At 40.8% G+C, this 11,632-nt stretch overlaps 1 long non-coding RNA gene across 1 annotated transcript; it reads left to right on the forward strand.

Annotated features, from left to right (window-relative positions):
- Positions 1-2,668: 2,668 nt before the first annotated feature.
- LOC120442780 lies at positions 2,669-10,639 on the forward strand. The gene is made up of 3 exons (XR_005614919.1): positions 2,669-2,795; positions 9,786-9,948; positions 10,466-10,639. It is a non-coding gene; the product is annotated as an uncharacterized LOC120442780 (long non-coding RNA).
- The last annotated feature ends 993 nt before the right edge of the window (positions 10,640-11,632 follow it).

Below are 11,632 nucleotides of genomic sequence, written 5' to 3' on the forward strand. Positions count from 1 at the left end.
TTCAACTGAAATTCACAGATATTCCAAAACCATCTCCAAATGATTGTCTATAGATGTGACAAGTCTGTTAGGGAATCCGGTGTATAATACCTATAATATGCACTCATCTGAAAACTAGAAATATCCTGCAAAAATGGACTATACAAAAGCAACAATTATGTCCATTTTGACCTTGCAGGAAAGTTTGATGTATATCTCAGTAATCTGTGTCTACACATTACTGAAAACAAAATTTTCTGGTTGGTTAAGTTGGTACCCTAAGTGAATTTCAGCCCCTGAGAATATATGTAACTGCCAAATTCTGTCAAACAATCACAACCACCAACAATGACAGTACTGAGCTAAGCCTCAAATTCAAATATTGTGTTGCACCTTAAAAAATACTCCACTGCATATAATTTCTACTACATTATGAACTTGGAAGACAACAAAACTTTCTTCCAAATTCATTTTGCTGCATTATAAGACCGCTGGACTCACTTGCCACAGTTCTGAACTAACATCTTTTATCATGTGGAATCGAAAGGCAACATGTCTGACTATTTCAGCCGTGGTTTCCTAGGGAGAAAGAAATCAGGTAAGGATCAAGTGTTAATGGCCAGGGGTGCCTGTCTAATCCCATTTGGTCTGGCAGTGTCGGGGAGGTGGGGGAGGTCTTCACCAGTTTAAAACGATACCATCACCACAGGTATTCGAGCTGGGCTCAGATTGGCCTTGACAGAACAAAACATCGCCGCAGCAAATGACTCAAGCACCTCCCATTACATCAAACTCGAGAGGACAAGGTCAGATCGGCAGCGACATAAAGTTTAAGCTTAGAAAACAAACTTCTCTTCAAACTGCACTCTCTTAAACGCAGCGTATCGTGGCGAGGGAGATTGCTGCTAATACACCAAGTAGTGCGTGGAGAGCCTAAGTCAAAGGACTGCTGACTAATGTGCCGAAATGGTCGGGAATACTCTGTGGTATTGCAGATGGCAGAGGTATTTGTTATTCATATGGCCCTCAAGGTGCATCCACAAGGTTTGCGTGAAAGTGTGAGTCTCGCACATGCACGTGTGCATGTCTATGTGCGTACGCTTTTGTGCGTGCAAGTGTGTGTGTCTTGTGCAGAATCCGCAGTGCTGAGGATGCCATTAATGCTTGCTGCTGATCGCCCTCCCACATTTAAATAACAATAGTGCAGTCAGAGAAAGCATCGGTGTGAATCCAACCCGCAAAACACCCAGGAGCTGCAGGCCCCACTCCTGCTGTGTGCGCGTGTGTATGCGTGTGTGCGTGAGTGCGCACTTTGTGTGTGTGAGTTTAGGTGCTCTTGCTTGTGCTCAAACCACCACATATATGCGAGTCTGAGAAAGACAGTAAGACAGAAGAGGGGAGAGAGAAAGACAGGGAGGAAGAGAGGAAGGCGGGCTGCAGCAGAGTCTAAAATACACAGCCACTGTGTTGTGCAGATGGGTTATGTGATGAGAAACTGCAAGTCCACAGAGATTTCCTATTAGCATATACTGGTGACCCTGGATCCCTCAGTGGAAGAGCTGCTTGTCTTTTAAAATGAGTCCGGCTCAGATGGACCGAGTGCTGACTGAAGGTTTTCCGTCTTATTTTTGCCTCAGAAATAATAAACAGTTCAGGTTTCCTCTCACTGCAAACTCCACTCAGGCACTATGCAAGGCACGCCAAGTGATAGCAGACACTAAATTAACTAAATTAAAGTCATTTTGAACGCCACTTAACATGCCAACATTCAAGCAGTGATCTTGCATGGTAGCAAAAAGAAAGGGATAGCACAATAAAAAAATCAAAGTAAGTTAATACTGTCCAATATTCCCCTGTTTTGTGTTAAGTTCCAACAGGTTTGCAGGATCAAGTTTCTAAATATGAATAAATGAATGAATTGGTACTCAATGAAAATGTCTTTACTTTCTTGGCACAAAGGAGGAAATCAATCAAGACTTTGAGCTACTGGGAAAATTTTATTTTAAACATGGGTACTGATGTAAAATTTCACAGCTGGTGCAGCTCTACTAGAAGATATTATCAAATTCAAAATAAAAATTATTTTTGTTTTGCTTGTTTTCTGCTGTTTTAGTCCAGTTTGGTTTTTCAGTGAGTTCAGAAAAGACTGGGGGAAATTTTCTTTGGTTCCTTCTGTCTCTTTTAGATTGCAGAAATTGTTTTGCATTTTTCTGCTATAGGAAATTGAGAAATAGGAAATAAGACATCTTTTTAGTAAACTAGACCCTTAGACCAAAGCAGCTAAACAGAGTTAGTTAGTAAGTTACTGTTAGATGTATCTCTTTGACAAAGAGATACAATTAATAGCATCCGAACTACCCAATCAGTGTTTTATTTAACTATCCTGCAGTTACTGATAATCATTGTTGGGTTAATTATCAGTTTATTTCCTACAATTAGTAACAATACTAACAATTAACTCAACAAACATTGTACTAACGGGGATTAGTTGAACCTCACTAAAGAATACTTACCAAAACGCACCGTGTAGTCTATTTAAAGTTGAATTAGAGTCCACTATCCACCCTCAGAGCTAAACTTTACTCCAGTCTGTGGTTCTCATTTATTTATATCGTAGTCTGGCTGGTGGTTTGCCAGCTTACGCACACTGATACTGATATTAAACTAGCTTATTGTGCTAACTTTTTAGTAAAGTTAGCTCAGGCAGCCGTCGAGCATGTGCACTCACCAGAGGTCGACTTCATTTTTCAGCTACCGGTATCTTCGAATTCATCACCTCCGTTTTCCGGTTCAAGTGAGAAACAGGTGTACAACAGGTAAGTTTTTAAACTCACTAATGCTACATAAGACCACCTGCATCCAGAATGCCGTCACACCACTCTCTACACTCCTTTTTTCTATGTGCCCCTTCATGCTTGTTGCCCTTAAAAATTAAATGGTGTCCAGTTTCAATTGAATTTAATTCATATAGCCTCAAGGCTCTTTATATTTTACGGTAAAGAACCTACAATAATACAACGAAAACAGAGAAAACCGCAACAGTCATATGACCTTCTATGAGCAAGCACTTTGGCAACAGTGGGAAGGAAAAACTCCATTTTAGCAGGAAGAAACCTCCGGCAGAACCAGGCTCAGGGACGGCGGTCATCTGCCGAGACCAGTTGGGGGTGACCCGTAGAACAGAGATGGAAATTAATAATAACAAATAATTAAATGCAGAGTGGTGTGACATTCCAATGTGACATTAATAATCGTATGCCAATATTGAGCGATACATTATGTGTAAGTTAACTTTTTTATAGAGCTATAGAGCATTTTATTTATTTATTTATTTATTTTTATAAGCAAAACATTTAAAAAGTATTTATACTAACCAGGCACTACTCTGAATTCTGATGGGCCTATTTTTTTTCCATTATTTCTAATACTTTAAGTGACGAAACTGATTATTTAACTATAATAATAATTACCACTTGGAAACTTATTATTTTTTGTTGTTATTTTTCATGTTTGAATTTCCTTCATCTTGCTTCTTTCAGTTATATAAATTTGTCCATCCTTTAAGCATATAGATCCTATTGACACCATGTGTGAAATATATTAAAAAACTCCCCTTCAGTAGGCATCTTACATAGCAATATTGTCGCTTTTTTAAGATAAAATTCCCCAAAAGTAGTTTTCAACATGTTACAGTAAGCAAGAATGTGTCGGTATGACTATATATACCTTGTGAATACATTTACATGGTTTCTAAATGCGTAAATGTCGTTTAAACATTCTTTCCAAACTTTAGATGAACATCATGCACCATAACCCTGCATACATGCATCCCTCATATGCTTTATATAAGGGTGACTCATTGTTTGTACTTTGTGTGGACCTGAGTGCACGTGATAAAGTGGAAAACTAGCATGCTGCAAACTCCAGTGTCTCACCTCTCTATTATGCTTCGTGAAAATGCTTGCTGTCACAGAACACCCACTCACAAATACAAATGCACACACTGACATGTGCTGCATGCTACAATGTGTATTTTTAGCACATGTACACAACCTGACTGATCCCACTTCGATTTTTACAAGTAAAAGTTGCATGACTGTGGAATAAAAAAAGCAACAAAAAAAACAGCAATTGACATAAATAAAGCGCTGAGATTCTCAGATGTTCCTTTGAAGGCACTCAGCAAATAAATTAAGAATACTTATAAACTTCTCTCCCCATGCATCCTCTTCCCCCCCTCCACATCGTTTGATGTGCCACAAATTGATGCCTAACAGTCACAAGAGCACAGAACACATGACAAGAAGAGGAAAGAAGTAAAGAAAAGGGGAGGCGGAGAGAGAGGGGGGGAAGCAAAGCAAAAGTGGGATGCCGCGGGTGTACATAAGTTGAGAGGTTTGGGAGAAGAAAAAACAAAAAAAAAAAAGACAAGAGACAAAAAGAGTGAGAGGCTGAGTCTAATAAGAACCAAGAGACAGCGTGCCGATGTCTTGTGGTGCCATTTGAATACAGGGCAGCAGCAGCTGGAGTCTGTGTCGAACAGCTCTGCACTTCACACAGCATCACCATCAGGAGAGGATAGCACTGGTACTACTCTGCTGGAGTCTTATACTGCTTCACACACTCCCACAGACCAGCCTCTGTGTGTGTGTGTGAATGTGGGAATGACTGGAGCTCCATGGTTCTCATTACTCAGCCACTGTAATGTGCTCGCCTTTCTAGCTTACCATATTGGGGCTGGTGTTCCCACTGCTGGCTTACAGAAAAGGAAAGGACCAACCTCACCTCTGTTCTGAATGCATTAGCACACATCACATTTTCAATCTGGACCTCAGTACAGGTTCCCCGCGAGTCTACTGAATAGTAAGAAAGTATATGCATGTAAGTGCGTGTGTGTGTGTGTGTGTGCAAGAGAGTTTAAAAATACCCATACTCCTGCTCTGTGCTGATAAGTTGTGTTATGAGAAACTGCCAGGGCAGACAGCGGGGTCATTAGCATGACTCCCAGATTGAGTGGTAGAGGGAAAGGAAACAGGGAAGGGAAGAAGGAAGGAGGGACAAAAGTCAGAAACTACACCCAAGTTTCCAAAGTTTTCTGGGGGGGAAACGAGTGTGCACCCAGTCAAGAGTGTGCACAGAGTGTCCAAAGACAAACATAACCCTGCGACCCCGGCTCTCTAAGCCATCTCCATCTACAGTCTGATCATCTGGCTGCTTTGATCATCTGCCACCTCCAAAGTCCATCTATTCGTAAATGGAAGCACTATTTTTATTTTAGTATCCATGCCCATTGCCTTTCTTATAAGTCCCATAACTTTCTGCACCAAAGTTCCTTGAAACTCTGAAAAAGGCATTTTCAATGACTTTATGCTTCTTCTCCAATATAGTTCCGAGCAAGGCATTCTTTTTTTTTCCTTCACTGCATTTATTAGGTTTTTCTATTTGGACCCAAGTGCTGGTTTCATTCAACTTTCTTTTCTTATTAATATCCTGAAACTCTAACACAGTCCTATTTTGTGCCCCAGCCTAACATTAATAACATAGAGTAAAAGCAGCATTGTCACGGTGTAAAACTTCAAGAACAATTTGCAACTCTTTTGGGATGCACAGAAAACTCATGCACCCAAAGGGAAATCGTTTAATGTGTTGAATTCTTGCTGTTTAATTTGCAGGTCTTAAAAAAATGAATACAGATTAGTGCAGGAAGCCCTTTTTGCTCCACATTAATCATCGCAGGCTGTCTCCGATTTAACTTCTGACCTGACTTGTAGTTTTGGGATTGCTTGACTATATTAACAGTATATAAAGCAGTTACAATCGGTTGTGAGACGAAAACACTACTTGATGCTTCAGTGAAAATCAATAATGCGATATGTAATAATATGCCAGACAAAGGGGGAGTTTTCTGCATCATTACTTTTGATTTTTTTTCTGTACTTTTCCCTGAGATCTGAATATACATTTTATTGGTTTATTTAAAGACCTTCTTTTTATGACTGCTGTTCAGTGGTCCCACATTCAACTACATGAGTTTTATTGAGTTAGTTTAAGCTTTTAAAGTACTATGTATGAGTTGTGTTTAGATTTGTTTTTGCTCCAGTCAATAACACACTTAAATATGACCTTAGGATCTTTGTTTTCTTATGTTCTGTTGCATTAAAAGCTCCCAACTCTCTTTACTCAAGCCCACTCCATCACTTTTAAACGCACTTCGGTGCGGGCATTCTCAGAGGCCTTTTTGACAGCTATAACAACGCTAGTCTTTTGCCTTGTGCCGTTCAGCGCCGAGGAGCCTTTGTAATGTCTTGGCAGTAGCCGTTTCGGTATTCTTCTTGCTGTTGTTATTCCATCTAGGGGCAACAAATCACGAAAAGCAAACCTCTGGTTGTATAAGTCATGCTGGGACCGTAAAGGGAAAACATAAAAAAAATAAACGGGCATTAATGGAACAGCTAATAAAGTCAGTTTGTGTGAGAGTGTTGTGAAGGATTTACATGCTGACACACTGGTTAATGCAAGAGCAGGTTTTCCCTCAAATGTTATTTTTAGGAAAGGTCTAGGGTCTTTTGGAATCTTGTCACTTGTTAACCCCTTGTGTTCTCGAGAATTAATAAAGTCCTATAAAAATGAGGGGGAGCTAAATGAGTGGAGAAAGAAGGAAAATTGTTCTGCTTTGTTTTTTGCATTTGTTACCGGTGGGTTGATATGAAAGGATGCATAAATCCTGAGATTTATGCATTTTTTTTAACTAAAACAGGTTGCATCAAACAAACACTTTGAGATAAACTGTTACAAAACACAACCTATGGCTAATACATTTTTTTGTTTAGTTTGAAGAGTAAATCGGTTATGATAAGGTCAGCAAATCTGACCTGAAACCTCATCATGTAAACTAGGGACATCTTTTTTATTCATTATATGTCACAAAATGAATACACCACACCTCAAATGGCAAAACATTATGTCAAAGGTGTTGGCTGAAATGACAAAATAAAGTTATGTTAAGTAATTAGAAAGCACTACAGGCACAAACATAACTGTGTCCTGGTCATAGCTTTCCTGCAGTTCTTCACCTGGACCCCCTTTTTCTGTTTTGAATTTTAAAATAATGCGAGTCAAGGCTGGCTTGAATATATGAAAAATTTCTCAAGCAATAGATGAAAAAATATCCGATTTTTTCCAATATTCTCTTGAATCTGAGATATTCAGCCTCTGCTGATTTCATTAGCCAGCTTTTTGCCTTTAGAATCCTTGCAGCCACACAAATTCCTTCTTACACAGAAATGAGATGCTACAAGTCTGTAAAATGTATTCAGATATTGTATTTTAAAGTTACTGATCTATTAAAGCAGACAGCTTCTACATAGCCAACAACAAAAAAAAAAAATATTACCGCTCAATCTATCATGTGAGAGTGGATTCAAAGTATGTCACAGACCTGTTTCAAACACTTCTAAAATCACTGCTTACCCTCTCACACCAAACATGGTTACAACGGCAAGACAAAACCTCGTTGCAACGTCACAACTGTCTGGCTTCTCCTCTATTACTAATGAGCAAGTGAGAGAGTGGGAGAGTACCCTGATTAGTCTGGCAGCATCAGTGTCAGACACTCTGCGGGGCGCCCACATCTCAGTGTGTGTTTGTGTGCGTGTGTTTTTGTGTGTGTGTATTATGTTTATATTCCTGCATTTGTATGGCTGCCAGTCTCTGCTCTCCTTTTCGTGCCATCCCTCCCTGTCTCACTTTCTTTGCTCTCGTTCTCTAAGCTCCAAGAACTCTGATCCTTGCATTCGCTCAGTCTGGCAAATGACTGCAGGGGCTGACAATCCACTGTCAGCATGCACCGCCACAGTCAATAACGCTGTCCCATGTCACCGCACTACACTGGCTAAAGCTCACATTTCTTATCCCTCCCAAAAACTGCTGCTTAACAGCCCTTCTCTGCCTTTGCCAATCCTGCTAAAAGCATCACCACAGCCAGCTAATATCCCCCACCCCTCGCAAACCCCACCCTGACACGTTTTTGGTTGTCCAAATGACCAGAACATCCTTGGTTGAAGTGAACGCTGCATAATTTAAGTCCAAGAGTAGCACCCAGAGAAATATGAAACCAAATGTGGTGTGCTTTCCACGATGCCCCTGAATTCTAAGCAAGTGATGGGTGACTGATCCAGCTGTCTTTCTGTAACAAGATGAGGTCATGTAGGCTATACTCAAATACACACGTGAATTGCATACGCGCATGCACGCATGCATGCAAGGGGTGCAGCGGAGCTCAGAGTGTTACCAAGAAATTGTAGTCTCCATGATAATCCACTTCCCCTCCATCGTGTTCTATTAACTTCACAGTGTACACACGCGCACACACATACATGCCCCCTTCTCTCGGCCCACACGCTCGCTCACAAATGTCTGCAAGTGTCAGGACCCGTGTTGTCCAGCTCCATTGTATCTGCATGAGGCTGAGATAATGGCATCTGTCGCTGTTCCTTTTGTCAGCGCTGTCCCTGGCCCCGTGCTCACTGCTGGTCCCCATTAGCTGGCTGCTGGCCCGCTGGCCCCTTCGCTCCACGCTCTGCTGCCTGACCAGAAAATGCAGGAGACGCCTGTCCCTTCCTCTAACTCCCACTGTCGTTATCCTTTTCCCCTCTCCTCATACCGCTTCTCCCATTGCTGCACATTAAGGGTAGTAGAGCAGTTTGGTATGCTGGTTAGCTTCTCAAAAAAAAAGAAGCGAACACCTTATGACAGGTCTGTTTTGCTTTAATGATATGTTGCAACAGAAACCTCAAACTAGGTTTTCTGTTTGTGTGTCGGCTGTGGGAAAATCAGGTGGTGTTTTCGGCATGGATGGGTTTTTATTGGATAACAAAATATCCCCATGAAAGTTGTATTTCCTTACTTAAGCTTTGTCCACTTGACTGATTTTTTTTTACCTAGGTACCAGAGAGATAACAAATAAAGCCTCCAAAATGAAGGAGGATAGTTTATGAGTAAGCAAAGAAGCTGGACCAAGGCAGTGACTTACTGACTCAATTACTGCTCAAATAATGCCTTTATTACTTTTCTGTTATGATTGGCAATCTGACACACAAATCTCTTAAGTTAGCCACCTTTTTAAAAGAAGAAAGGTAGAAAAAAAGAACTTTTGAACACCCTTTATCCTGTTACATGACTAGGCATCTGTTTTTTGTGATTTAAAAGATGCCTTGTGCATATTTTGGAGCAGTTATTAGACGCTATTAGGAACTCCAGTTTTGACTATAAGCAAAGCAGAACTGCTATGATCGTGCTACTAACTGCCTTGCTTACAGTTTTTGATGTCAGATCATCTCAGCACCAGCTTACCTTGTCTATGCTGGATAATTGCTCTCACTGGAGCTCCCATGTAGCCTGTATTACATCTGTCACCTATCCGAGACGTCTTACTTAGCCACATCATTTTTCCCTCATCTCTCATAAGCATGGTTAATAAAATGTAAAGATGGGAGATAGCACACCGCTGACTGAGTTTTATTAAGAACGTAATAGCAATATCGTCGTCGTAATGATACTAAGAGATCTGAGATGATGGGCGGACCGGCGTGCGGAAGTGGGCATGACATCACAGGCAAAAGTATGTTCTGCTCGCTTTATTTCATTATTAGTTAAGCTTACTTATTAGGGACAGGGGAAGGAGGAGTGTTGCCTTTGATAAAGCAAGGCAATTTCAAGACCTGCTGCAGCGCCAAATTACAGTTGTACATCATGCGGCTCGCTCTCTGCTGCTTCCTCAACTTCCCCACAGTCTCCTTTTTCTCCAGCTCTCTCTGACTGGAAGGTCTCCGCGTGTGATGTTGATCTCCATGTTGCCTGCACCACGGAGCAGAAAGACCGGCCAAAGAGCGAGAGACGGCAGCTGAAACAGCAGACAACAGCCCCATCTACAGATTCTTTTCAGTCACTGTGATACAGAGTGGACACGAGGTGACCCAGGTGTTTCAGTAAACAGTAGCTCATGGATATTATTTTACCAATATCTTGATTGCATGTAGTTTACTTCAGTCACTTTAAATTCAACCTGGGTAAATGCAGAGAGGTTTTCTGGGGGGGGGGGGGGGGTTTCAGCGAACTGACAATAAATACACCTGCAACATGCTCAGGATGAAGTGCACACATCCAGGTTTTGCATTATTAGAAGCACGCTTTGTTTTTGCTGCTACAGTACAAGTGCAATAGCTGCTTTTTAAGCTGTCTGCAGGCATGAGACACATTAACCACCAGACAATTTTTGTTCCCCCAAGTGCTTTTTCTGTATTCAGATTTTGTTGCCGCCTCAGTTTATTTGCTACTATTTTTGTCTCCATGTACTTCGCGTCAGCGTATAGAGAATTAAGGACCTTTTAATTTCTCGAGCTATGCTGGCGTATAAAAGATGCTCATATTTAGATAGAAATTTTGACTGTTGAACTTACTTATGTGTGCATCTGTTCTTGTATTTCAGCTGGTGTGACACTTGAATTTCCCTGCATGGAATCAAAAATGTTTGATATTCATATTGGAATTAAAGGAGAACTAAAAATGGCTCAGTTTATTCTTTCAGAGTGTCTTTATTTAAGTATATCATTGGCTCTGCATCTCACCGCAAGGTCTTCCAGGAATAGCTGTGACTCCAAATGACCTTCAAAACATCATAAGCGTGACCTCTCTACTTCTTCAAATGTGAAGTGACATGCAGATCAACAAACCATCCGGCTGACAGGCCTAACCCATCTGCCATTAGTCCGTCAAGGTATCACACTTTGCTTTAATTCACCATCTTTCACAGTGTCACACTTTATATTCTTTGGCATGGGTAGGCTACATGTGGATGCATAATTTATCTCAAATTAGCGCCTATTTGAGTAAGCATCAAAGCAAGGCGGCTAAGGTTGGAGGAGAGCTTAAGGAACCGCAGGGAAACCATCGGCAGGATTAATGCGGGAGATTTTTATAAGAAATTACTGGCTTAATGAAGTGGATAAAAAAGCTGTCAGTGTTTTATTGCATCTAAATTGTGTGGAAGTGGTGTTTAGCTGTCTCGCCTACTCCCCACATAATGGGTCGTGACAGTAGCTGTGAGGCTTATTTAACTTAACTGGTGAATAACTTGCATGGTGAAGCTATTCACTGAGTTGTTTTTATATGCACTAAACCAGAAAAGGGGGGGGGGGGGAGATTTCTTTCCTCACTCATTATGATGCCATCTGAACAACAAACAGCCAACTTTAAGAAAACTGACAATTAACAGTCTGTCTTGTTTTATACTGGAGTAGTTTTTTTGAGCAAATAACAAATGTTTAAAACGGTTATTTGGCATTTTAACACGAAAACATAGAATCGGCATGAAGATGCCTTTTTTATAAATTGGATGCGAGTAAACCCCTGTGTTTCCTCAATACTGAGTAATCCAATTTATTCTATTGTTATGCTCATAATGCAGAACCAATAAACGAAGCAGCAGTTCTCGCTGTTGTTATAGACGCTGGTGACATTTAACAGGCTGTATAATTCACCGCACAGGTGAAGCAATGGATGCACACTTTCTGTATTTTTAACAAGTATGAAAAAGACTTACTGGTCTTGGCAAAGAGAAAACTGGATATAATAGTGGAGAGGAGACTTGGATGGT

The sequence above is a fragment of the Oreochromis aureus genome, linkage group 11, assembly GCF_013358895.1.
Source record: "Oreochromis aureus strain Israel breed Guangdong linkage group 11, ZZ_aureus, whole genome shotgun sequence".
NCBI classification, from domain to species: Eukaryota; Metazoa; Chordata; class Actinopteri; order Cichliformes; family Cichlidae; genus Oreochromis; species Oreochromis aureus.